Source organism: Lynx canadensis, chromosome X, assembly GCF_007474595.2.
Source record: "Lynx canadensis isolate LIC74 chromosome X, mLynCan4.pri.v2, whole genome shotgun sequence".
Classification (NCBI taxonomy): domain Eukaryota; kingdom Metazoa; phylum Chordata; class Mammalia; order Carnivora; family Felidae; genus Lynx; species Lynx canadensis.
Window position 1 is genome coordinate 72,550,387 of NC_044321.2, and position 23,461 is coordinate 72,573,847.

The window sequence follows — 23,461 nt, forward strand, 5'->3', positions numbered from 1 at the left end:
ATACCTGTTGTTTCCTGGTTAATTTTAGCAATTCTGACAGGTGTGAGGTGATATCACATTGCAATTTCAATTTGTATTTCCCTGATGCTGAGTGATGTTAAACATCTTTTCATGTGTCTGTTAGCCATTTCTATGTCTTCTTTGGAAAAATGTCTATTCATGTCTTCTGCCCAGTTTTTAATTGGATTATTTGTTTTTTGGGTGTTGAGTTTGATAAGTTCCTTATAGATTTTGAATACTGACCTTTTATCAGATATGTCATTTAGAAATATCTTCTCCCCTTCCATAGGTTTCTTTTTAGTTTTGTTGATTGTTTTCTTTGCTGTGCAGAAGCTTTTTTATCTTGATGAAGTCCTAATAGTTTATTTTTGCTTATCTTATCTCAGGAGACATATTTAGAAAGAAGTTGCTAAGGCCAATTTCAAAGAGGTTACTGCCTGTGTTCTCCTCTATGATTCTGATGGTTTCTTGCCTCACTTTAGTTCTTTCATCCATTTGAATTTATTTTCGTGTATGGTATAAGAAAGTGGCCCATGTATTCTACATGTTGCTGTTCAGTTTTCCCAACACCATTTGTTTAAGAGACTTTTTTCCATTGTGTATTCTTTCCTGTTTTGGAGATTAGTCTACCATGTAGTCATGGGTCCATTTCTGGGTTTCCTATTCTGTTCCATTGACCTATGTGTCTGTTTTTGTGCCAGTACCATACTCTCTGGATCACTATAGCTCTGTAATATGACTTTAAGTCTGGAATTCTGATGTCTCCAGCTTTGCTCTTCTTTTTTTTCAAGATTGCTTTGGCTATTCTGAGTCTTTTGTAGTTCCATACAAATTTTTGCATTGTTTGTTCTAGCTCTGTGGAAAACTCTGGTGGTATTTTGATACAGATTCCATTAAACGTGTAGATTGCTTTGGGTAGTGTAACTATTTTAACAATGTTTGTACTTCCAATCCACAAGCATATAATATTTTTTCCATTTCTTTGTGTCATCTTCACTTTCTTTTGTAAGTGTTTTCTATTTTTTTGGAGTCCAGATCATTTTCTGGTATGCATTTTAATGGTTGCATTATATTCCATCATAAGGATATTCCAGCATTTATTCTACCACTTTTTAGTTTTATACATTTGGGTTACTCTTTTATTTATCTATTTTGTCATCATAAGTAATAATGTGATTAATTTTTAAATAAACTTGATTTTTAAACCATTTTATATTTACAGAAAAATTTTAATATAATATAGAGAATTATTATATACATCACAGTTTCCCCTATTCATTATCATCTTACATTATAAAGGTATATTTGTCACAATTAAGAAACCAATAATGATACATTTTTTTATTAACTGAATTTCATACTTCATTTGATTTCTTGTTTTTCCCTAATGTCCTTTTTCTGTTCCAGAATCTCATCCAGAATACCACATTACATTTTGTCATCAATTTATCCTCAGGCTCCTCTAAACTGTGATAGATTTTCAGACTTTTGTTGATTTTTATGACCTTGACAGTTGAGGAATACTGACCATGCATTTTGTAAAATGTCTATTGAGATGGCTGATGTCTTTCTCATGATTAGATTCATATTGTGTATTCTTAGGAGGAAGATTATAGAAGTAAGCACTATTCTCATCACATAATATCAAAGTTAAATACTATCAATATGACTTGTGACTATTAATATTGACCTTGATCACCTGGCTGAGGTAATATTTATCATGTTCTCCACTCCAAAATTACTCTTTTCTCCCACTTTCCATATTCTACTATTTGGAAGGAAACCATTCTGCACAGTCCACACTTAAGGGATGGATTATGATTAATTTTTTACACGCTTTTGCCCATATGTTTTTCCCTTAAAGTCATTTCTTGGAAATAGAATTGCTTGGTTAAAGATTTGGGAATTCTAACAATATCATTAATTATTTATTACAAAGTGATATAAGGTCATAGGAAAAATGGAACGCCACAAAAACAGAAAGCAAGAGAGACTTTTTTTTCCCTCTTGTCATCCACAACACTTTGGTATATATGATTCCTAATTGTATAATTTCATGACATTTGCACATATGCATGCATACACACACTTGCAAAGATGGGTCGTGTCACATGCCATGCACACTCCACACCTGCCCTCCACATGCTACAAAGCCGATACACACTGCACATACCTGTACACACACAGCGAGTTAAAAAAAACAACATGTTTTGTAATTATTTTTTCACTTGCTATTTGACCATTAAAATGTAGGCTATGGAGCCACACTGTCTGGGTTTTAATCCAGGCTCTGCCTTATGCTACCTGTCTGACCTTGAGCAATTCACTTAGTTGCTCTAAGATTTATTTTAGAGCAGTTGAGAGATGATTAAATTAGAATACACATGGAGAGCTTAGAACAATGACTGGAAAGTTACTCAGTAAGTGCTCAATAAAGGTTTTAGTAAGCAAATAATCAGTAAATATTTTAGCTATTTTTTATTATTGTTATTATTTTTTATATAGTTACATAGAACCTTATCTCATTCTTTTCAATGGCAAAATGATATTGAATTATATAGGTATACTAAATTAATCCAATGACAATATGGCACTGTATTGTATAGGATACTAAATTAATATGATCTATTGCTGTCAATGCCCCTCTGTTTTTAATAAGATTTTTAAAATTAAAATAATACCTGTACTTATTAAAAATAAACAGAAACTGAAATCATACTAAATAATGTAAAATTAAAACTCCTCATTCTTTCCCACTCCACAGAGGTAAAAACTTTTTTTTTTATTTATTTATTTTTTTTTATTTATTTTTTTTTTATGAAATTTATTGACAAATTGGTTTCCATACAACACCCAGTGCTCATCCTAAAAGGTGCCCTCCTCAATACCCATCACCCACCCTCCCCTCCCTCCCACCCCCCATCAACCCTCAGTTTGTTCTCAGTTTTTAACAGTCTCTTATGCTTTGGCTCTCTCCCACTCTAACCTCTTTTTTTTTTTTTTTTCCTTCCCCTCCCCCATGGGTTCCGGTTAAGTTTCTCAGGATCCACATAAGAGTGAAACCATATGGTATCTGTCTTTCTCTGTATGGCTTATTTCACTTAGCATTACACTCTCCAGTTCCATCCACGTTGCTACAAAGGGCCATATTTCATTTTTTTCTCATTGCCACATAGTACTCCATTGTGTATATATACCACAATTTCTTTATCCATTCATCAGTTGATGGACATTTAGGCTCTTTCCATAATTTGGCTATTGTTGAGAGTGCTGCTATGAACATTGGGGTACAAGTGCCCCTATGCATCAGTACTCCTGTATCCCTTGGATAAATTCCTAGCAGTGCTATTGCTGGGTCATAGGGTAGGTCTATTTTTAATTTTCTGAGGAACCTCCACACTGCTTTCCAGAGCGGCTGCACCAATTTGCATTCCCACCAACAGTGCAAGAGGGTTCCCGTTTCTCCACATCCTCTCCAGCATCTATAGTCTCCTGATTTGTTCATTTTGGCCACTCTGACTGGCGTGAGGTGATACCTGAGTGTGGTTTTGATTTGTATTTCCCTGATAAGGAGCGACGCTGAACATCTTTTCATGTGCCTGTTGGCCATCTGGATGTCTTCTTTAGAGAAGTGTCTATTCATGTTTTCTGCCCATTTCTTCACTGGGTTATTTGTTTTTCGGGTGTGGAGTTTGGTGAGCTCTTTATAGATTTTAGATACTAGCCCTTTGTCCGATATGTCATTTGCAAATATCTTTTCCCATTCCGTTGGTTGCCTTTTAGTTTTGTTGCTTGTTTCCTTTGCTGTGCAGAAGCTTTTTATCTTCATAAGGTCCCAGTAATTCACTTTTGCTTTTAATTCCCTTGCCTTTGGGGATGTGTCGAGTAAGAGATTGCTACGGCTGAGGTCAGAGAGGTCTTTTCCTGCTTTCTCCTCTAAGGTTCTGATGGTTTCCTGTCTCACATTTAGGTCCTTTATCCATTTTGAGTTTATTTTTGTAAATGGTGTGAGAAAGTGGTCTAGTTTCAACCTTCTGCATGTTGCTGTCCAGTTCTCCCAGCACCATTTGTTAAAGAGGCTGTCTTTTTTCCATTGGATGTTCTTTCCTGCTTTGTCAAAGATGAGTTGGCCATACGTTTGTGGGTCTAGTTCTGGGGTTTCTATTCTATTCCATTGGTCTGTGTGTCTGTTTTTGTGCCAATACCATGCTGTCTTGATGATGACAGCTTTGTAGTAGAGGCTAAAGTCTGGGATTGTGATGCCTCCTGCTTTGGTCTTCTTCTTCAAAATTCCTTTGGCTATTCGGGGCCTTTTGTGATTCCATATGAATTTTAGGATTGCTTGTTCTAGTTTTGAGAAGAATGCTGGTGCAATTTTGATTGGGATTGCATTGAATGTGTAGATAGCTTTGGGTAGTATTGACATTTTGACAATATTTATTTTTCCAATCCATGAGCAGGGAATGTCTTTCCATTTCTTTAAATCTTCTTCAATTACCTTCATAAGCTTTCTATAGTTTTCAGCATACAGATCCTTTACATCTTTGGTTAGATTTATTCCTAGGTATTTTATGCTTCTTGGTGCAATTGTGAATGGGATCAGTTTCTTTATTTGTCTTTCTGTTGCTTCATTGTTAGTGTATAAGAATGCAACTGATTTCTGTACATTGATTTTGTATCCTGCAACTTTGCTGAATTCATGTATCAGTTCTAGCAGACTTTTGGTGGAGTCTATCGGATTTTCCATGTATAATATCATGTCGTCTGCAAAAAGCGAAAGCTTGACTTCATCTTTGCCAATTTTGATGCCTTTGATTTCCTTTTGTTGTCTGATTGCTGATGCTAGAACTTCCAGCACTATGTTAAACAACAGCGGTGAGAGTGGGCATCCCTGTCGTGTTCCTGATCTCAGGGAAAAAGCTCTCAGTTTTTCCCCGTTGAGGATGATGTTAGCTGTGGGCTTTTCATAAATGGCTTTGATGATCTTTAAGTATGTTCCTTCTATCCCGACTTTCTCAAGGGTTTTTATTAAGAAAGGGTGCTGGATTTTGTCAAAGGCCTTTTCTGCATCGATTGACAGGATCATATGGTTCTTCTCTTTTTTTTTGTTAATGTGATGTATCACGTTGATTGATTTGCGAATGTTGAACCAGCCCTGCATCCCAGGAATGAATCCCACTTGATCATGGTGAATCATTCTTTTTATATGCCGTTGAATTTGATTTGCTAATATCTTATTGAGAATTTTTGCATCCATATTCATCAGGGATATTGGCCTGTAGTTCTCTTTTTTTACTGGGTCTCTGTCTGGTTTAGGAATCAAAGTAATACTGGCTTCATAGAAGGAGTCTGGAAGTTTTCCCTCCCTTTCTATTTCTTGGAATAGCTTGAGAAGGATAGGTATTATCTCTGCTTTAAACGTCTGGTAGAACTCCCCTGGGAAGCCATCTGGTCCTGGACTCTTATTTGTTGGGAGATTTTTGATAACCGATTCAATTTCTTCGCTGGTTATGGGTCTGTTCAAGCTTTCTATTTCCTCCTGATTGAGTTTTGGAAGAGTGTGGGTGTTCAGGAATTTGTCCATTTCTTCCAGGTTGTCCAATTTGTTGGCATATAATTTTTCATAGTATTCCCTGATAATTGTTTGTATCTCTGAGGGATTGGTTGTAATAATTCCATTTTCATTCATGATTTTATCTATTTGGGTCATCTCCCTTTTCTTTTGGAGAAGCCTGGCTAGAGGTTTGTCAATTTTGTTTATTTTTTCAAAAAACCAACTCTTGGTTTCGTTGATCTGCTCTACAGTTTTTTTAGATTCTATATTGTTTATTTCTGCTCTGATCTTTATTATTTCTCTTCTTCTGCTGGGTTTAGGCTGCCTTTGCTGTTCTGCTTCTAGTTCCTTTAGGTGTGCTGTTAGATTTTGTATTTGGGATTTTTCTTGTTTCTTGAGATAGGCCTGGATTGCAATGTATTTCCCTCTCAGGACTGCCTTCGCTGCGTCCCAAAGCGTTTGGATTGTTGTATTTTCATTTTCGTTTGTTTCCATATATTTTTTGATTTCTTCTCTAATTGCCTGGTTGACCCACTCATTCGTTAGTAGGGTGTTCTTTAACCTCCATGCTTTTGGAGGCTTTCCAGACTTTTTCCTGTGGTTGATTTCAAGCTTCACAGCATTGTGGTCTGAAAGTATGCATGGTATAATTTCAATTCTTGTAAACTTATGAAGGGCTGTTTTGTGACCCAGTATATGATCTATCTTGGAGAATGTTCCATGTGCACTCGAGAAGAAAGTATATTCGGTTGCTTTGCGATGCAGAGTTCTAAATATATCTGTCAAGTCCATCTGATCCAATGTCTCATTCAGGGCCCTTGTTTCTTTATTGACCGTGTGTCTAGATGATCTATCCATTTCTGTAAGTGGGGTGTTAAAGTCCCCTGCAATTACCACATTCTTCTCAATAAGGTTGCTTCTGTTTATGAGTAATTGTTTTATATATTTGGGGGCTCCGGTATTCGGCGCATAGACATTTATAATTGTTAGCTCTTCCTGATGGATAGACCCTGTAACTATTATATAATGTCCTTCTTCATCTCTTGTTACAGCCTTTAATTGAAAGTCTAGTTTGTCTGATATAAGTATGGCTACTCCAGCTTTCTTTTGGCTTCCAGTAGCATGATAAATAGTTCTCCATCCCCTCACTCTCAATCTAAAGGTGTCCTCAGGTCTACAATGAGTCTCTTGTAGACAGCAAATAGATGGGTCTTGTTTTTTTATCCATTCTGATACCCTATGTCTTTTGGTTGGCGCATTTAATCCATTTACATTCAGTGTTATTATAGAAAGATACAGGTTTAGAGTCATTGTGATGTCTGTATGTTTTATGCTTGTAGTGATGTCTCTGGTACTTTGTCTCACAGGGTCCCCCTTAGGATCTCTTGTAGGGCTGGTTTAGTGGTGACAAATTCCTTCAGTTTTTGTTTGTTTGGGAAGACCTTTATCTCTCCTTCTATTCTAAATGACAGACTTGCTGGATAAAGGATTCTCGGCTGCATATTTTTTCTGTCTAGCACACTGAAAATCTCGTGCCAATTCTTTCTGGCCTGCCAAGTTTCAAAAGAGAGATCAGTCACGAGTCTTATAGGTCTCCCTTTATATGTGAGGGCACGTTTACCCATTGCTGCTTTCAGAATTTTCTCTTTATCCTTGTATTTTGCCAGTTTCACTATGATATGTCGTGCAGAAGATCGATTCAAGTTACGTCTGAAGGGAGTTCTCTGTGCCTCTTGGATTTCAATGCCTTTTTCCTTCCCCAGTTCAGGGAAGTTCTCAGCTATGATTTCTTCAAGTACCCCTTCAGCACCTTTCCCTCTCTCTTCCTCCTCTGGGATACCAATTATGCGTATATTATTTCTTTTTAGTGTATCACTTAGTTCTCTAATTTTCCCCTCATACTCCTGGATTTTTTTATCTCTCTTTTTCTCAGCTTCCTCTTTTTCCATAACTTTATCTTCTAGTTCACCTATTCTCTCCTCTGCCTCTTCCATCCGAGCCGTGGTGGTTTGCATTTTGTTTTGCATTTCCTTTAAAGCGTTTTTCAGCTCCTCGTGACTGTTCCTTAGTCCCTTGATCTCTGTAGCAAGAGATTCTCTGCTGTCCTGTATGCTGTTTTCCAGCCCAGCGATTAATTTTATGACTATTATTCTAAATTCACTTTCTGTTATATTATTTAAATCCTTTTTGATCAGCTCATTAGCTGTTGTTATTTCCTGGAGATTCTTCTGAGGGGAATTCTTCCGCTTGGTCATTTTGGATAGTCCCTGGTGTGGTGAGGACCTGCAGGGCACTTCCCCTGTGCTGTGGTGTATAACTGGAGTTGGTGGGCGGGGCCGCAGTCAGTCCTGATGTCTGCCCCCAGCCCACCGCTGGGGCCACAGTCAGACTGGTGTGTGCCTTCTCTTCCCCTTTCCTAGGGGCGGGATTCCCTGTGGGGTGGTGTGGCCCGTCTGGGCTACTTGCACACTGCCAGGCTTGTGGTGCTGGGGATCTGGCATATTAGCTGGGGTGGGTAGGCAAGGTGCACGGCGGCAGGGGGGGCAGGCTTAGCTTGCTTCTCCTTAGGTGATCCACTTCAGGAGGGGCCCTGTGGCAGCCGGAGGGAGTCAGATCCGCTGCTGGAGGTTTGGCTCCGCAGAAGCACTGAGTTGGGTGTTTGCGCGGAGCGAGCAATTTCCCTAGCCGGAACCGGTTCCCTTTGGGATTTTGGCTGGGGGATGGGCGGGGGAGATGGCGCTGGCGAGCGCCTTTGTTCCCCGCCAAACTGAGCTCTGTCATCCGGGGGCTCCGCAGCTCACCCTCCCTTTGTCCTCCAGCCTTCCCGCTTTCGGAGCAGAGCTGTTAACTTATGACCTCCCAGACGCTAAGTCGCGCTTGCTGTCTGAACACAGTCCGTCAGGCCCCTCCGCTTTTGCAAGCTGGACTCGGGGGCTCTGCTTGGCTGGCGAGCCGCCCTTCCGTCCCGGCTCCCTCCCGCCAGTCCGTGGAGCGCGCACCGCCTCGCCGCCCTTCCTACCCTCTTCCGTGGGCCTCTCGTCTGCACTTGGGTCCGGTGACTCCGTTCTGCTAATCCTCTGGCGGTTTTCTGGGTTATTTAGGCAGGTGTAGGTGGAATCTAAGTGATCAGCAGGACGCGCGGTGAGCCCAGCGTCCTCCTATGCCGCCATCTTCCCAGAATCCAGAGGTAAAAACTTTTAAATGGTTTCTGCATAGATCTAGAAGTTCTACTGATGGTAACCATTATAAATTCAAACAATACACCTTAATTTCTGTGGTCAGTCTATCATTTTTAGACACCCTATATTGACTGTCCATTTTGAAAGGTGACAATTTATTTCATTTATACAGCCTCTCACCTCCCATGTTGAGACCATGGAGAAAGTAATGTACTCTTCTCTCTTTAAACCTGTCTCCCATACAATGTTCCAAGAATTTACAAGTGCCATGGGTTTTCTTTTATTGTAATTTTCACATTTCGTTGCTTATTCTAGGTCATAATGAGCTGCTACTGTTTCCTACATCGTTATTACTTACAATACATATTATCAAAACACCCTGAAAAAAGGTTTTACCAGTTTATTTTCCCATCAACAGTGTATGAGTGTCCATTTTCCTCCCACACCTGCCAATACTTGAATAATTTTTCTTTAAAATGTCTATTTATTAGATGAGTCGTGGTATTATGTTTTTAAATTTATCTGCTTACCAGTGAGGTTGAAAAATCGTGTATTTTTCAACTGTCAGTGTGATATACCTTTTGATTAAAAGCTACACCACATGAATAAGAGACTTGGGCTCAAGTACAAACATTACGATCCAGACAAGTGAGTTAACCTTTCTGAGGCTCAGTTTAATCATATTTCAAATGGAGGTAATTATAAGACAGTTGACCTTTAACACAGGTTTGATCTGTGCAGGTCCACTTATACATGGATTTTTTATAGTACAGTACTGTAGATGTATTTTCCTTATGATTTTCTTATTAGTATTTTTTCTAGCTTATTTTATTGTAAAAATACAATATATAATATGTATGACATACAAAATATGTGTTGATCAATCATTTATGTTGTTAATAGGTTGCTGGACAATAGTAGGCTATTAGCAGTTTACATTTTGGGAGAATAAAAAATTATACATAAATTTTCAACTGTGAAGAAGTCATTGTCCCTAACCCCCATGATATTCAAGGGTAAACTGTATATTTTTCATAGTATTTCTGTGAGAACCAAATGAGAAAATTCTTGTAAAGACCTGAGCATAATACTTATCATAAGGATTAAATAGACATTGGCTCCTGTTATTTCATGTGTATTGTTTCTTATTTCCTTTTTGTACTTTCCATTTTACTGAAGTTTATATATTTAGGTTATTAAAACTTTGTCATATATGTTGCATTTTTCTTGTTTTTAGTTGCTTTTAAATTTTATTTATAATTACTTCATATAGAGATATCTTAAAATAATGTAACCATAGCTATTGCATTTCCTTTATGGATTCTGCTTTTGATATTATGCTTAGAATTGCCTTTCCCGGGGCGCCTGGGTGGCTCAGTCGGTTAAGCATCCGACTTGGGCTCAGGTCATGATCTCATGGTTCATGGGTTCCAGCCCTGCCTGGGTTTCTGTGCTGACAGCTTAGACCCTGGAGCCTGCTTCGGATTCTGTGTCTCCATGTCTCTTTGCCCCTGCCTTGCTCACGTTCTGTCTCTCTTTGCCTCTCAAAAGTAAATAAAACCTTAAAAAAAAAAGTTGCCTTCCCCATTCCAAGATTATATATGTATGTATGTATGTATGTATTTATATACAGATTATATGTATGTACAGATTATATATATGTACATATATCCTTCTATTCCCTCATATTTATATCATACATTAATCTTTTAATTTTTGGCATATGAATTATTAATCTGGAATTTATGAGTTAAAGAGGTTAATTGTACCTCCTTTTTCAATAGACAGCTAGTTTTCTCAATATTATTTATTGAATAATTGATCCTCATCTCACTCATTTGAAATGGCACTTTTATTATATATAAATTTATGAGAAAGATGTAGGTATTTTCTTGATTATTCTGTTCAGTTTGTCTGTTTCTTGCCATACCCATACTACTTTAATTTATTCTACATTTTGTAAAGCAGGTGCACACTTAGTACTATTATTTTTAATGTTTACCTGCATAATATAACCTGTTTATTATTCTAACTAAATTTTAAAGCACCTTGTTAAATTCCCAAAAAATCTCATTGGGATTTTTATTGTGATTGAATTAAATGTATACATAAACCTAGGATGAATTTTCATTTTAACCAAATTGAGTGGTCTCATCCAGGGACAGTGTTTCTTTTTCTTTGATTCTACTTGTCTTTTCATCTGTATCTAAATGAAATGGAAAACTCCTCACACCAATTGTGTAACCTTTCCAGACCCATTTCAAGTTCTATTTTTCTAATTAAGACTTTACCAATGTCTCTGATTAAACGAGCTAGTGAAGTTCATACGTATTGAAGTTCTTTATGATTTATAGGCACAGTGTTGTTTATTTAATAAGTGCCCTATAAATTTATTTTAGTCTGAGCTACAATATATCTTGTACTGTGCAACTTGCCTTAAATAAAATGTTTTCTTTTAGAAACTTGAACAAAGATTCAGTTTTCTGGATTCAATAAAATCCAGAAAATGTAAATTCAAGTTTTGGTGCTACTTTGGGCTGTCTATAAGATGTTGACAAGTTGTTTAGCCTTTCTGACTTTTATATACTCATCTATGAAAAACAAGATGAATGATTCAAAAACACCTATATCACCGTGTTCTTATGATGTCCTATAGAATCATATGCTTTTATCTTTGTTTTCTTCCATTTCTTATAAGCAACTCTGTGTGTGCGTGTGTGCATGTACATGCATGCATGTACATATGTGTGCAAGTGTTCCAATAACACTTTATTTATAAAAACAGGCAGTAGGATGGATTTGGCTCATAGGCCACAGTTTGCTTATCCATGGTTTAAGGAAGATTTTCTTTTTCTTTCCTTTTACTCTTTATTTAAATTCCATTAGTTAACGTACACTGTAATATTAGTTTCAGGTGTACAATATAGTGATTCAACACTTCCATACATCACCAGGTGCTCATTAGAACAAGTGCACTCTTTAATCCCCTTAACCATCCCACACCCACCTTCCCTTTGGTAATCATCAGTTTATTGTCTATAGTTAAGAGTCTGTTTCTTGATTTGCCTTTCTCTCTCTCTTTTCCTTTTGCTTATTTGTTTTGTTTGTTAAATTCCACATGAGTGAAATCATGTGGTATTTGTCTATATCTGGCCAGCTTATTTTGTTTAGCATAATCTTCTCTAGTTTCATCCATGTCCTTGCAAACGGAAACATTTAATTCTTTTTATGGCTGAGTAATGTTTAATTATATATTATGTATCACCTGTTCTTCATCCATTCATCAATCATTGGACACATTGACTGTTTCCATAATTTGGCTATTGTAGATAATGCTTATATAAACATAAAGGTTCATGTATCCCTCTGAGTTAACATGTTTTTTAAAAAATTGGGTAAATACTTAGTAGTGAGATTGCTGGAATACAGGGTAGTTCTCTTCTCAACATTTTTAAGAACCTCCATACTGTTTTCCAGAGTAGCTTCATCATTTTACATTCTCACCAACATTGCAAGAAGATTCCCTTTCTCCACATCCCTGCCAACACCTATTGTTTCTTGTGTTGTCGATTTTAGCCATTCTAACAGGTGTGAGGTGATATCTCACTGAAGTTTTGATTTACAGTTCCTTGATGATAAGTGATGATGAACATCTTTTCATATGTCTGTTCATCTGGATGTCGTCTTTGGAGATATGTCTGTTCATGTATTCTGCCCATTGTTTAATTAGAGTATTTATTTTTGGGGTGTTGAGTTTTATAAGTTATTTATATATTTTGAATACTAACCCTTTATTGGATATGTCATTTGCAAATATCCTCTCTCCTTTTGTAGGTTGCTTTTTAGTTTTGTTGACTGTTTCTTTCACTGTGCAGGTTTTTATTTTGAGGTAGTCCCTACAGTTCATTTCTGCTTTTGTTTCCTTTGCTTCCAGAGACATACATAGAAAAATGTTGCTAAGACTGATGTAAAAGAAGTTACTGTCTGTGTTTTCCTCTAGAATTTTTTATGAATTCAGGTGTTACACTTAGGTCTTTAATCCATTTTGAGTTTTTTTTTTTTTTTTTCACGTACGGTGTAAGAATGTGGTCTGGTTTCATTCTTTTGCATATAGCCCATCAGTTTTCCCAATACTATTTGTTGAAGAAACTGTTTCATTCCCTTAGGATATTCTTTGCTGCATTTTCAAAGACTAATTGACCATATATTTGTGGGTTCATTTATGGATTTTCTATTCTGTTCTATTGATCTATGTGTCTATTTTTGTTCCAGTTCCACACTGTTTGTATTACACATCATGTCTTCAAGACTTGAATTGTAATGCCTCCAGCTTTGCTTTTGTCTTTCAATATTGCTTTGGCTATTCGGGGTCTTTTGTGGTTCTCTACAAATTTTAGGATTGTTTGTTCTAATTCTGCCAAAAATGCTATTGGTATATTTTTATACTTATTTATTTTTATTCTCAAGTTACTTAACACACAGTGTAGTCTTTGCTTCAGGAATAGAACCCGGTGATTCACTACTTACATATAACACCCAGTACTCCTTCAAACAAGTAATGTCCCCCTTAATGTCCATGGCCCATTTTCTACAACCCCATCAAAACTCAGTTTGTTCTTTGTATTTAGAGTCTCTTATGGTTTGTCTCCCTCTATGTTTTTATCTTATTTTTCCTTCCCTTGTCTTATGATCATCTGTTAAGTGTCTCAGATTCCAAGTATGAGTGAAATCATGAGATATCTGACTTTCTCTGACTGGTTTATTTCACTTAGCAAAATAACCTCCAGTTCAATCCACATTGTGGCAAGTGGCAAGATTTCATTCTTTTACATATCCAAGTAGTATTCTATTGTATATGTATACCACATCTTTTTTTAAAATTTAATTTATTTTTTAAATTTACATCCAAGTTAGTTAGCATATAGTGCAACAATGATTTCAGGAGTAGATTCCTTAATGCCCCTTACCCATTTAGCCCATCCCCCCTTCTGCAACCCCTCCAGTAACCCTCTGTTTTCCATATTTAACAGTCTCTTATGTTTTATAAATTTCCCTGTTTTTATATGATTTTTGGTTTTCTTCCCTTCCGTTCATCTGTTTTGTATCTTAAAGTCTGTCTGTTTTGTATCTTAAAGAGTGAAGTCATATGATATTTGTCTTTCTCTGACTGACTAATTTAGTTTAGCCTAAGACCCTCTGGTTCCATCCACATAGTTACAAATGGCATGATTTCATTCTTTTATTTTTAAATATGAAATTTATTGTCAAATTGGTTTCCATACAACACCCAGTGCTCATCCCAACAGGTGCCCTCCTCCCTCACCTCCCTCCCACCACCCATCACCCCTCAGTTTGTTCTCAGTTTTTAAGAGTCTCTTATTGTTTGCCTCCTTCCCTCTCTGTAACTTTTTTGTCCCCTTCCCCTCCCCCATGGTCTTCTGTTAAGTTTCCAGGATCCACATAACAGTGAAAACATATGGTATCTTTTTCTGTATGACTTATTTCACTTAGCATAACACTTTCCAGTTTCATCTGCGTGGCTAAAAAAGGCCAGATTTCATTCTGTCTCATTGCCACGTAGTATTCCATTGTGTATATAAACCACAATTTCTTTATCCATTCATCAGTTGATGGACATTTAGGTTCTTTCCATAATTTGGCTATTGTTGAAAGTGCTGCTATAAACATTGGGGTACAAGTGCCCTATGCATCAGCACTCCTGTAACCCTTGGGTAAATTCCTAGCAGTGCTATTGCTGGGTCATAGGGTAGGTCTATTTTTAATTTTTTGAGGAACCTCCACACTGTTTTCCGGAGTGTCCGCACTAGTTTTCATTCCCACTAAAAGTGCAAGAGGGTTCCCGTTTCTCCACATCCTCACCAACATCTATAGTCTCCTGATTTTTTCATTTTAGCCACTCTGACTGGTGTGAGGTGGTATCTGAGTATGGTTTTGATTTGTATTTCCCTGATGAGGAGTGACGTTGAGCATCTTTTCATGTGCCTGTTGGCCATCTGGATGTCTTCTTTAGAGAAGTGTCTATTCGTGTTTTCTGCCCATTTCTTCACTGGATTATTTGTTTTTTGGGTGTGGAGTTTTGTGTGTTCTTTATAGATTTTGGATAGTAGCCCTTTGTCTGACATGTCATTTTCAAATATCTTTTCCCATTCCGTCGGTTGCCTTTTAGTTTTGTTGATTGTTTCCTTTGCTGTGCAGAAGCTTTTTGTTTTGATGAAGTCCCAATAGTTCATTTTTGGTTTTAATTCCCTTGCATTTGGAGATGTGTTGAGTAAGAAATTTCTGTGGCTGAGGTCAGAGAGGTTTTTTCCTGCTTTCTCCTCTAGGGTTTGGATGGCTTCCTGTCTCACATTCAGGTCCTTTATCCATTTTGAATTTATTTTTGTGAATGGTGTAAGAAAGTGGTCTAGTTTCAACCTTCTGCATGTTGCTGTCCACTTATCCCAGCACCATTTGTTAAAGAGACTGTCTTTTTTTTCCATTGGATGTTCTTTCCTGCTTTGTCAAAGGTTACATTTGTGGGTCCAGTTCTGGGATCTCTATTGTATTCCATTGGTGTATGTGTCTGTTTTTGTACCAATACCATGCTATCTTGATGATTACCGCCTTGTAGTAGAGGCTAAAATCTGGGATTGTGATGCCTTCCACTTTGGTCTTCTTCAAAATTACTTTGGCTATTCGGGGTCTTTTGTGGTTCCATACAAATTTTAGGATTGTTTGTTCTAACTTCGAGAAGAATGCTGGTGCAATTTTGATTGGGATTGCATTGAATGTGTAGATTGCTTTGGGTAGTGTTGACTTTTTAACCATATTTATTCTTCCAATCCAGGAGCACGGATTTTTTTCCTATTTCTTTGTATCTTCTTCAGTTTCCTCCATAAGCTTTCTATACTTTTCAGCCTACAGATCTTTTACATCTTTGGTTAGGTTGATTCCTAGGTATTGTATGATTCTTGGTAAAATTTTGAATGGGATCATTTTCTTTATTTCTCTTTTTGTTGCTTCATTATTGGTGTATAAAAATGCAACCGATTTCCATACATTAATTTTGTACCCTGCGACTTTGCTGAATTCATGTATCAGTTCTAGCAGACTTTTGTTGGAGTCTATCGGGTTTTCAATGTATAATATGTCATCTGCAAAAAGTGAAAGCTTTACTCATCTTTGCCAATTTTGATGTTTTGCTTTCCTTTTGTTGTCTGATTGCTGATGCTAGAACTTCTGGCACTATGTTAAACAACAGTGGTGAGAGTGGACATCCCTGTTGTGTTCCTGATCTCAGGAGAAATCTCTCAGTTTTTCCCCATTGAGGATGATATTAGCTGTGGGATTTCCATAAATGGCTTTGATGATGTTTAAGTATGTTCCTTCTATCCCGACTTTCTTGAGGGTTTTTATAGAAAGGATGCTGGATTTTGTCAAATTCCTTTTCTGCATGGATTGACAGGATCATATGGTTCTTATCTTTTCTTTTATTAATGTGATGTATCACATTGATTGATTTGCGAATGTTGAACCAGCCCTGCAGCCCAGGAATGAATCCCACTTTTTCATGGTGAATAATTCTTCTTATATGCTGTTGAATTATATTTGCTAGTATCTTGTTGAGAATGTTTGCATCCATATTCATCAGGGATATTGGCCTGTAGTTCTCTCTCTCTCTCTCTCTCTTTTTTTTTTTTTTCTGGGTCTTTGTTCAGTTTGGGAATCACAGTAATGCTAGTTTCATAGAATTAGTCTGGATGTTTTCCTTACCTTTCTATTTTTTGGAATGGCTTGAGAAGTATAGGTATTATCTCTGCTTTAAATGTCTGGTAGAATCCCCCAAGGAAGCCATCTGGCTCAGGACTCTTATTTGCTGGGAGATTTTTGATAATTGATTCAACTTCTTCACTAGTTTTGGGTCTGTTCAAATTTTATATTTCTTCCTGTTTGAGTTTTGTTAGTGTGTGGGTTTAGGAATTTGTCCATTTCTTCCAGGTTGTCCAGTTTGTTGGCATATAAGTTTTCAGTATTCCCTGATAATTGCTTATATTTCTTAGGGATTGGTTGTAAAAATTCCATTTTCATTTGTGATTTTATCTATTGGGATATTCTCTCTTCTCTTTTTGAGAAGCCTGGCTAGAAGTTTATCAGTTTTGTTTATTTTTTCCAAAAAAAAAAAAAAACAACTCTTGGTTTCATTGATCTGCTCTACAGTTTTTTGTTTTTTTTTTTTTAGATTCTATATTGTTTATTTCTGCTCTGATCTTTATTATCCCTCTTCTTCTGCTGGGTTTGACATGCGTTTGCTGTTCTGCTTCTAGTTCCTTTAGGTGTGCTTAGATTGTGTATTTGGGATATTTCTTGTTTCTTGAGATATGCATGGATTGAAATGTATTTTCCTCTTAGGACTGCCTTTGCTGCATCCCAAAGGATTTGAATTGTATTTTCATTTTCATTTGTTTCCATATATTTTTAAATTTCTTCTCTAAGTGCCTGTTTGACCCATTCATTCTTTAGTAGGGTGTTCTTCCATGTTTTGGAGGTTTTCCAGACTTTTTCCTGTGGTTGATTTCAAGTTTAACAGCATTGTGGTCTGAAAGTGTGCATGGTATGATCTAAGTTCTTTTATATATACTGAGGGCTATTTTGTGACCCAGTATGTGATCTATCTTGGGTAATGTTCCATGTGCACTCGAGAAGAAAGTATACTCTGCTGGTTTGGGATGCAGATATCTAAATACATCTGTCAAGTCCATCTGGTCAAATGTATAATTCAGGGCCATTGTTTCTTTACTGATTCTCTGTCTAAAGGATCTATCAATTGTTTTAAGTGGAATATTAAAGTCCAGAGCAATTACCACGTTCGTATCAATAAGGTTGCTTATGTTTGTGAATAATTTTTTCATATATTTGGGTGCTACCGAATTTGGTGCATAGACATTTATAATTGTTGGCTCTTCCTGATGGATAGGCTCTGTAATTATTATATAATGGCCTTCTTCATTTCTTGTTGCAACCTTTAATGTAAAGTCTAATTTGTGTGATATAAGTATGGCTACTTCAGCTTTCTTTTGACTTCCAGTAGCATGATAATTCTCCTTCCCCTCACTTTCAATCTGAAGGTGTCCTCAGGTCTAAAATCAGTCTCTTCCAGACAGCAAATAGATGGGTCTTGTTTTTTTTATCCATTGTGATACCCTATGTCTTTTGGTTGGAGCATTTAGTCCATTTATATTCAGTATTATTATTAAAAGATATGGGTCTAGATTCATAGTGTTATCTGTAGGTTTCATGCTTGTAGTGATGTCTCTGGTATGTTGTGGTCTTTGCCTCATTGAACTCATAGAGTCCCCCTTAGGATCTCTTGTAGTAGTTTAGTGGTGATGAATTCCTTCAGTTTTTGTTCGTTTGTTTGTTTGTTTAAACCTTTATCTCTCTTTCTATTCTGAATGACAGACTTGCTGGATAAAGGATTCTTGGCTGCATATTTTTTCTGTTCATCACATTGAAGATTTCCTGCCATTCCTTTCTGGCCTGCCAAGTTTCAGTAGATATGTCTGCTACTAACCTTATGTGTCTACCTCTGTATGTTAAGGCCCTTTTATTGCTAGCTGCTTTCAGAATTCTCTCTTTTTCCTTGTATTTTGGCAGTTTCACTATGATATGTCATGCAGAAGATTGATTCAAGTGACATCTGAAGGAAGTTTTCTATGCCTCTTGAATTTTAATGCCTATTTCCTTCCCAGATTGGGGAAGTTCTCAGCTATGATTTGTTCAAGTACACCTTCAGCCCCTTTCTCTCTTCTTCTAGAATTCCTATGATACAGATATTGTTCTGTTTGTTTGAATCTCTTAGTTCTGTAATTCTCCCCTCGTAATCTTTGTTTTTTTTTTCTCTCTCTTCTTCTCAGCTTTCTCTTTTTCCATAATTTTATCTTCTAAGTCACCTATTCTTCCCTCTGTCTCTGCAATCTGCTGCGGCTGCCTTAATTTTATTTTGTACTTCATTTATAGCATTTTTAATTCATCATGACTATTTTTTAATCCCTTGATCTGTAGCAATAGATTCTCTTCCATCCTTTGTGCTTTTTTCAATCCAGCAATTAATTTTATGACTATTATTCCAAATTCTTATTCAGTTATATTGTTTAAATCTGCTTTGAGCAATTCTTTAGCTGTCCCTTCTTACTGGAATTTCTTTTGATGGGAATTCTTCCTTTTCATAATTTTGGCTAGTTTTCTGTCCATTATGAGTTTTAAAAGCTTGTTTTGTGCTGTGCACCTGCAAGCACTGCTATATTAAATGGGGATCATACACTGTCCAGGGCCTGGCCCTTCAGGAACTTTTTTTTTTTTTTTTTTTTTTTTTGGAGAGTGCTACTTTCTCTCTGTTATCACTTTGGTTATTTTATTTCCCTACCCATAGTAATGTTTTGGACCCTCCACCTGGTGTACTTTGATTTGTTCCTTCGAGTAGCCCTGTAAAGTGTTGTAAAGGAAAACAGACAGACAAATGGAGACAAAAACATGCAAATACACAAACAAATAAAAAGAACAAACAAAACTAAAAACTAAAACCAGTCCAAAAGCAAAAATCGGAAACGCTAGCTACAAGTAAAGAACAAGGTGGAGGTGGTATTGATGGAAGAGCACATAGAAAGAAAAATGAGAGGGGTGGGAAAAAATTGGCTAGGCAGTGGGACTAAAAGTCTTAATACAGAAAGAGAGAAAGGAAAAGAAGGAAGGAAGTGGAGATAAAGAAACGAAGATATATTTACCCAGAGAGAGAAACTATATGGCTTGATTATTCTGGAGAGAGAGAAAGGAATGTTAAGAAGGAGGTGTAGAACACGTATCAAGAGAATGGATTAAATTTGTCTGTTTAGACAGACCAATAACCAGAGTAACCAGCCTAGAGGAGGGATGAGATAAGGAGGAGAAATGGGGGGGGGGATATGTCTATATATCCAGAATTGACCTAGAATTAATCCAGGCAATGTTGTAGCATTAGTCTGGAGGAGATGTCCATCTGGCTCCAGAGGATCTGTCCCGCTTCAGTAGATACACAGTTATCAGGTGCAGAGGGGCGTGGTTTGGGGTAGGCTGCTCCTGCTTCCACTGTGGACTTGCGGACCCATCTCTGAGCCCCACCTAGTGGTGTGGGGGAGAATGGCGATTCCCCAGTCTCTTCTCCATGGACTCGGTGGACTCCATTTGAGTCATCCTCAATGTGCCACTGGCATAGACACAGTGGTCCCTCTCACTCTGCCAATGCCCCTGACCCTGTGCTTGGCTAGGATTCAAAGAACCACTCTATGTGCTCTGGCACTGGGGAAGCACCTCTTTGTGCAGCTTGATATGTGGTCCTGGCTGGCTTTGTGCCGCAACACTTCAGGGAGGACTGCCTTCTACTGCAGACTGCACCCCTGATCTACCACCAAACCTAGGGCTGCCTCCCCTCTTCCCCAGGTTCAGGAACAAGGAACCAGCCCAAGTCTGAAGAAAGCCTCACAGAGACTGGATCCTTCTCAGTCCCAGTCCGAGTTTTTTTTCTTTTTCCATATATAGTCTTACACTTCCTCAGTCACTCTTTCTCTTCCCTTTGTCTCTCTGCAGAAGGGGATCCTTCCCCTCCTTGCTTACACAGTCCATTTTATCTCCCCCAGTTCTCAATCACCCACCTATGGTCTCTCAAGTTGTACCATTTTCTTCCTGGTGGATTCAGTCTCTTTTCTTCCCAGACCCTTGGGGTTCAAAGTCCTTTGGCTTCAGTACTTCTTCGTTTGAGAGACTTGAGAAGTATGGATTCCTCTACTTCTCCACCATGTTGGTCCCTTGTGTGGAAATGTTTTTAAATATCTTAGTCTGTGGAATGTCTTTTTTATTCTCTTCATGCTATCTTTTGAAGAGTAGTTGTTTTTCATTTTAATGAAGATCAGTTTATTGTTTCTCTTGACACACTATCTTTGGTATTGCATGCATGAAAGCTTTGCCTAACCCAAAGTCAGAAATACTTCTCTGTTTTTTTTTTTTAATAATTTTATAGTTCTAGCTTTTACTTTTAGGTCTAATGGTTCATTTAGAGATTATTTTTAGGTATGCTGTAATGAATGAGTCCATCTTCATTATTTTGCATGTGCGTCTCTAGTTGGTCAAAATAATTAGATGGAGACTATCATTTTCCTCATTGAATTTCCTGAAGACTATAATTTTCCTCATTGAATTTCTTGGTGCTTTTGTCTGTTCAAATTTCTGTAACAAAATATTGTAAACTGAGTAGTTTATAAACAAGAGAAGTTTATTTCTCACAGTTTAGGCTGCTGGAAGTCCAAGATCAGGTTACCAGCATAATCTGGTGAGGGCCTCTCTTCTGTATCACAAACATCTCATTATATACTCACATGGTAGAAGAAGCAAGAGAACTCTCTTAGACTTCATTTTATATGGGAACTAATCCCATTAATGAGGACTTTACCCTTAAGATTGAATCATCTCCCAAATGCTCCACTTTCTAATACCATCACTTAGTAGGGTTACAAAATGAATGTAATCCTAATGGTTTCAGACCAGTGATTTGGCATCTTTGCCAAAAATCTATTGATGATAAATATTAGGATTCACTTTTTGACTCATATTCTATTTCATCAATCTATATGGCTTTCTTTAGCCGGTATTCCTTTTTGATTATTGTCATTTTGTAATAAGTTTTGAAAGTTGAAAATTTTTAGTTCTCCAATTTTGTTCTTCTTTTAAACGATTGCTTTGGTTAATTTTGCTCCAGTACATTTCCATTTAAATTTAAGAATACGCATATTATTGTCTGAAATACTGATAGAGATTGCTGTGAATCTGTAGACCAACTTTGGGAGAATTGTTATTTCAACAACATTAAGTCTTTCAATCCAGGACTATAAAATCTCTTTCAATTCATTTAATTAAACCAGATTTTTTCTTTTATTCTTAATTTTCAGTTTTCAATTTTACCTTGATTTAGCTGAGTTTATTTCTTAGTATTTTAGTTTTTGTTATTAAAAATAAAAATATTTTTAATTTTGTGTTTATGTTGTTAATTATAGACAATTGATTTTTATATATTGATCTGGTGTCCTGCAACTTTTCTAAACTCAAATATTATTTTTAGGAGAATTTCTATATATTTCATCAGATTTATTCCTTGTATAATAATGTCATTTTCAGGTAATGATAGTTTTTACGACTCATTTCCAATCTGGTAATTTTTTTAATATGAAATTTATTGTCAAATTGGTTTCCATACAACACCCAGTGGTCATCCCAACAGGTGCCCTCCTCAATGCCCATCACCCACTTTCCCTTCCCTCCCACCCCCATCAACCCTCAGTTTATTCTCAGTTTTTAAGCGTCTCTTATTGTTTGCCTCCTTCCCTCTCTGTAACTTTTTTGTCCCTTTCCCCTCCCCCATGGTCTTCTGTTAAGTTTCCAGGGTCCACATAAGAATTAAAACATATGGTATCTGTCTTTCTCACTTAGCTTATTTCACTTAGCATAACACTCTCCAGTTCCATCCATGTTACTACAAAAAGCCAGATTTCATTCTTTCTCATTGCCAAGTAGTATTCCATTGTGTCTATAAACCACAATTTCTTTATCCATTCATCAGTTGATGGACATTTATGGTCTTTCCATAATTTGTCTATTGTTGAAAGTGCTGCTTTGAACATTGTGGTACAAGTGACCCTATGCATCAGCACTCCTGTATCCCTTGGGTAATTCCTAGCAGTGCTATTGCTGGTTCATAGGGTAAAAAAAGTTAGAGACAGAAGGAGCCAAACCATAAGAGGCTCTTAAAAAACTGAGAATAAACTGAGTGTTGATGGGGAGTGGGAGGGAGGGGAAAGTGGGTGATGGGCATTGAGGAAGGCACCTGTTGGGATGAGCAATGGGTGTTGTATGGAAACCAATTTGAGAACAAATTTCAATAAATTTCATAATTAATTAAAATTATATTAAAAATAATAATAAATAAGAAAAAATAAAGTTATCATAAAGATACTAGATATTAGAAAAGGTTGAAGAACATCAGTAAGAGCTTTGAAAAAGAGATTAAAAAATAACATATCAGAGATGAAGCACTCAACAAATGAAATTAAAAAATACAATGCATGGAATATATCAGGGTTCAGGCTGCAGAGGAATGCATCAGTGACATGGAGATACAGTAATGAAAAGCAATCAACCTGAAGAGAAACCAATACTGCATAATGGGAATAGACTTAGAGAATTCAGTGACTCCATCAAGCATAATAGCATTAATATTATATGGATCCCAGGAGGAGAAGGAAGAGAAAGGGAGGCAGAAAATGTATTTGAAGAAATAATAGCTGAAACTTCCCAAATCTCTCAGGAAGAAAAGAGATCTAGATTCAGGAAGTACAGAGATGTCCCAATAAATTAAACCCAATAAGGTCCACAACAAGACACAAAGTAATTAAAAAGGCAAAAAATAGTGATAAAGAAAGAATTTTAAAGGTATTAAAAGAAAAGACAGTTGTGTACCAAGGAAACCACAAAAATCTATGAGATGATTTTTGAGCCCAAACTTTGTTGGCAGGAAGGGAGTGGCATGATGTATTCAAAGTGCTGCATAGGAAAAAAATCTATAACTAAGAATAGTCTATCCAACAAAGTTATTATTCAGAATAGAAGTAAATAGAATATAAAATAAAAATAGAGTATAAGTAAAAGT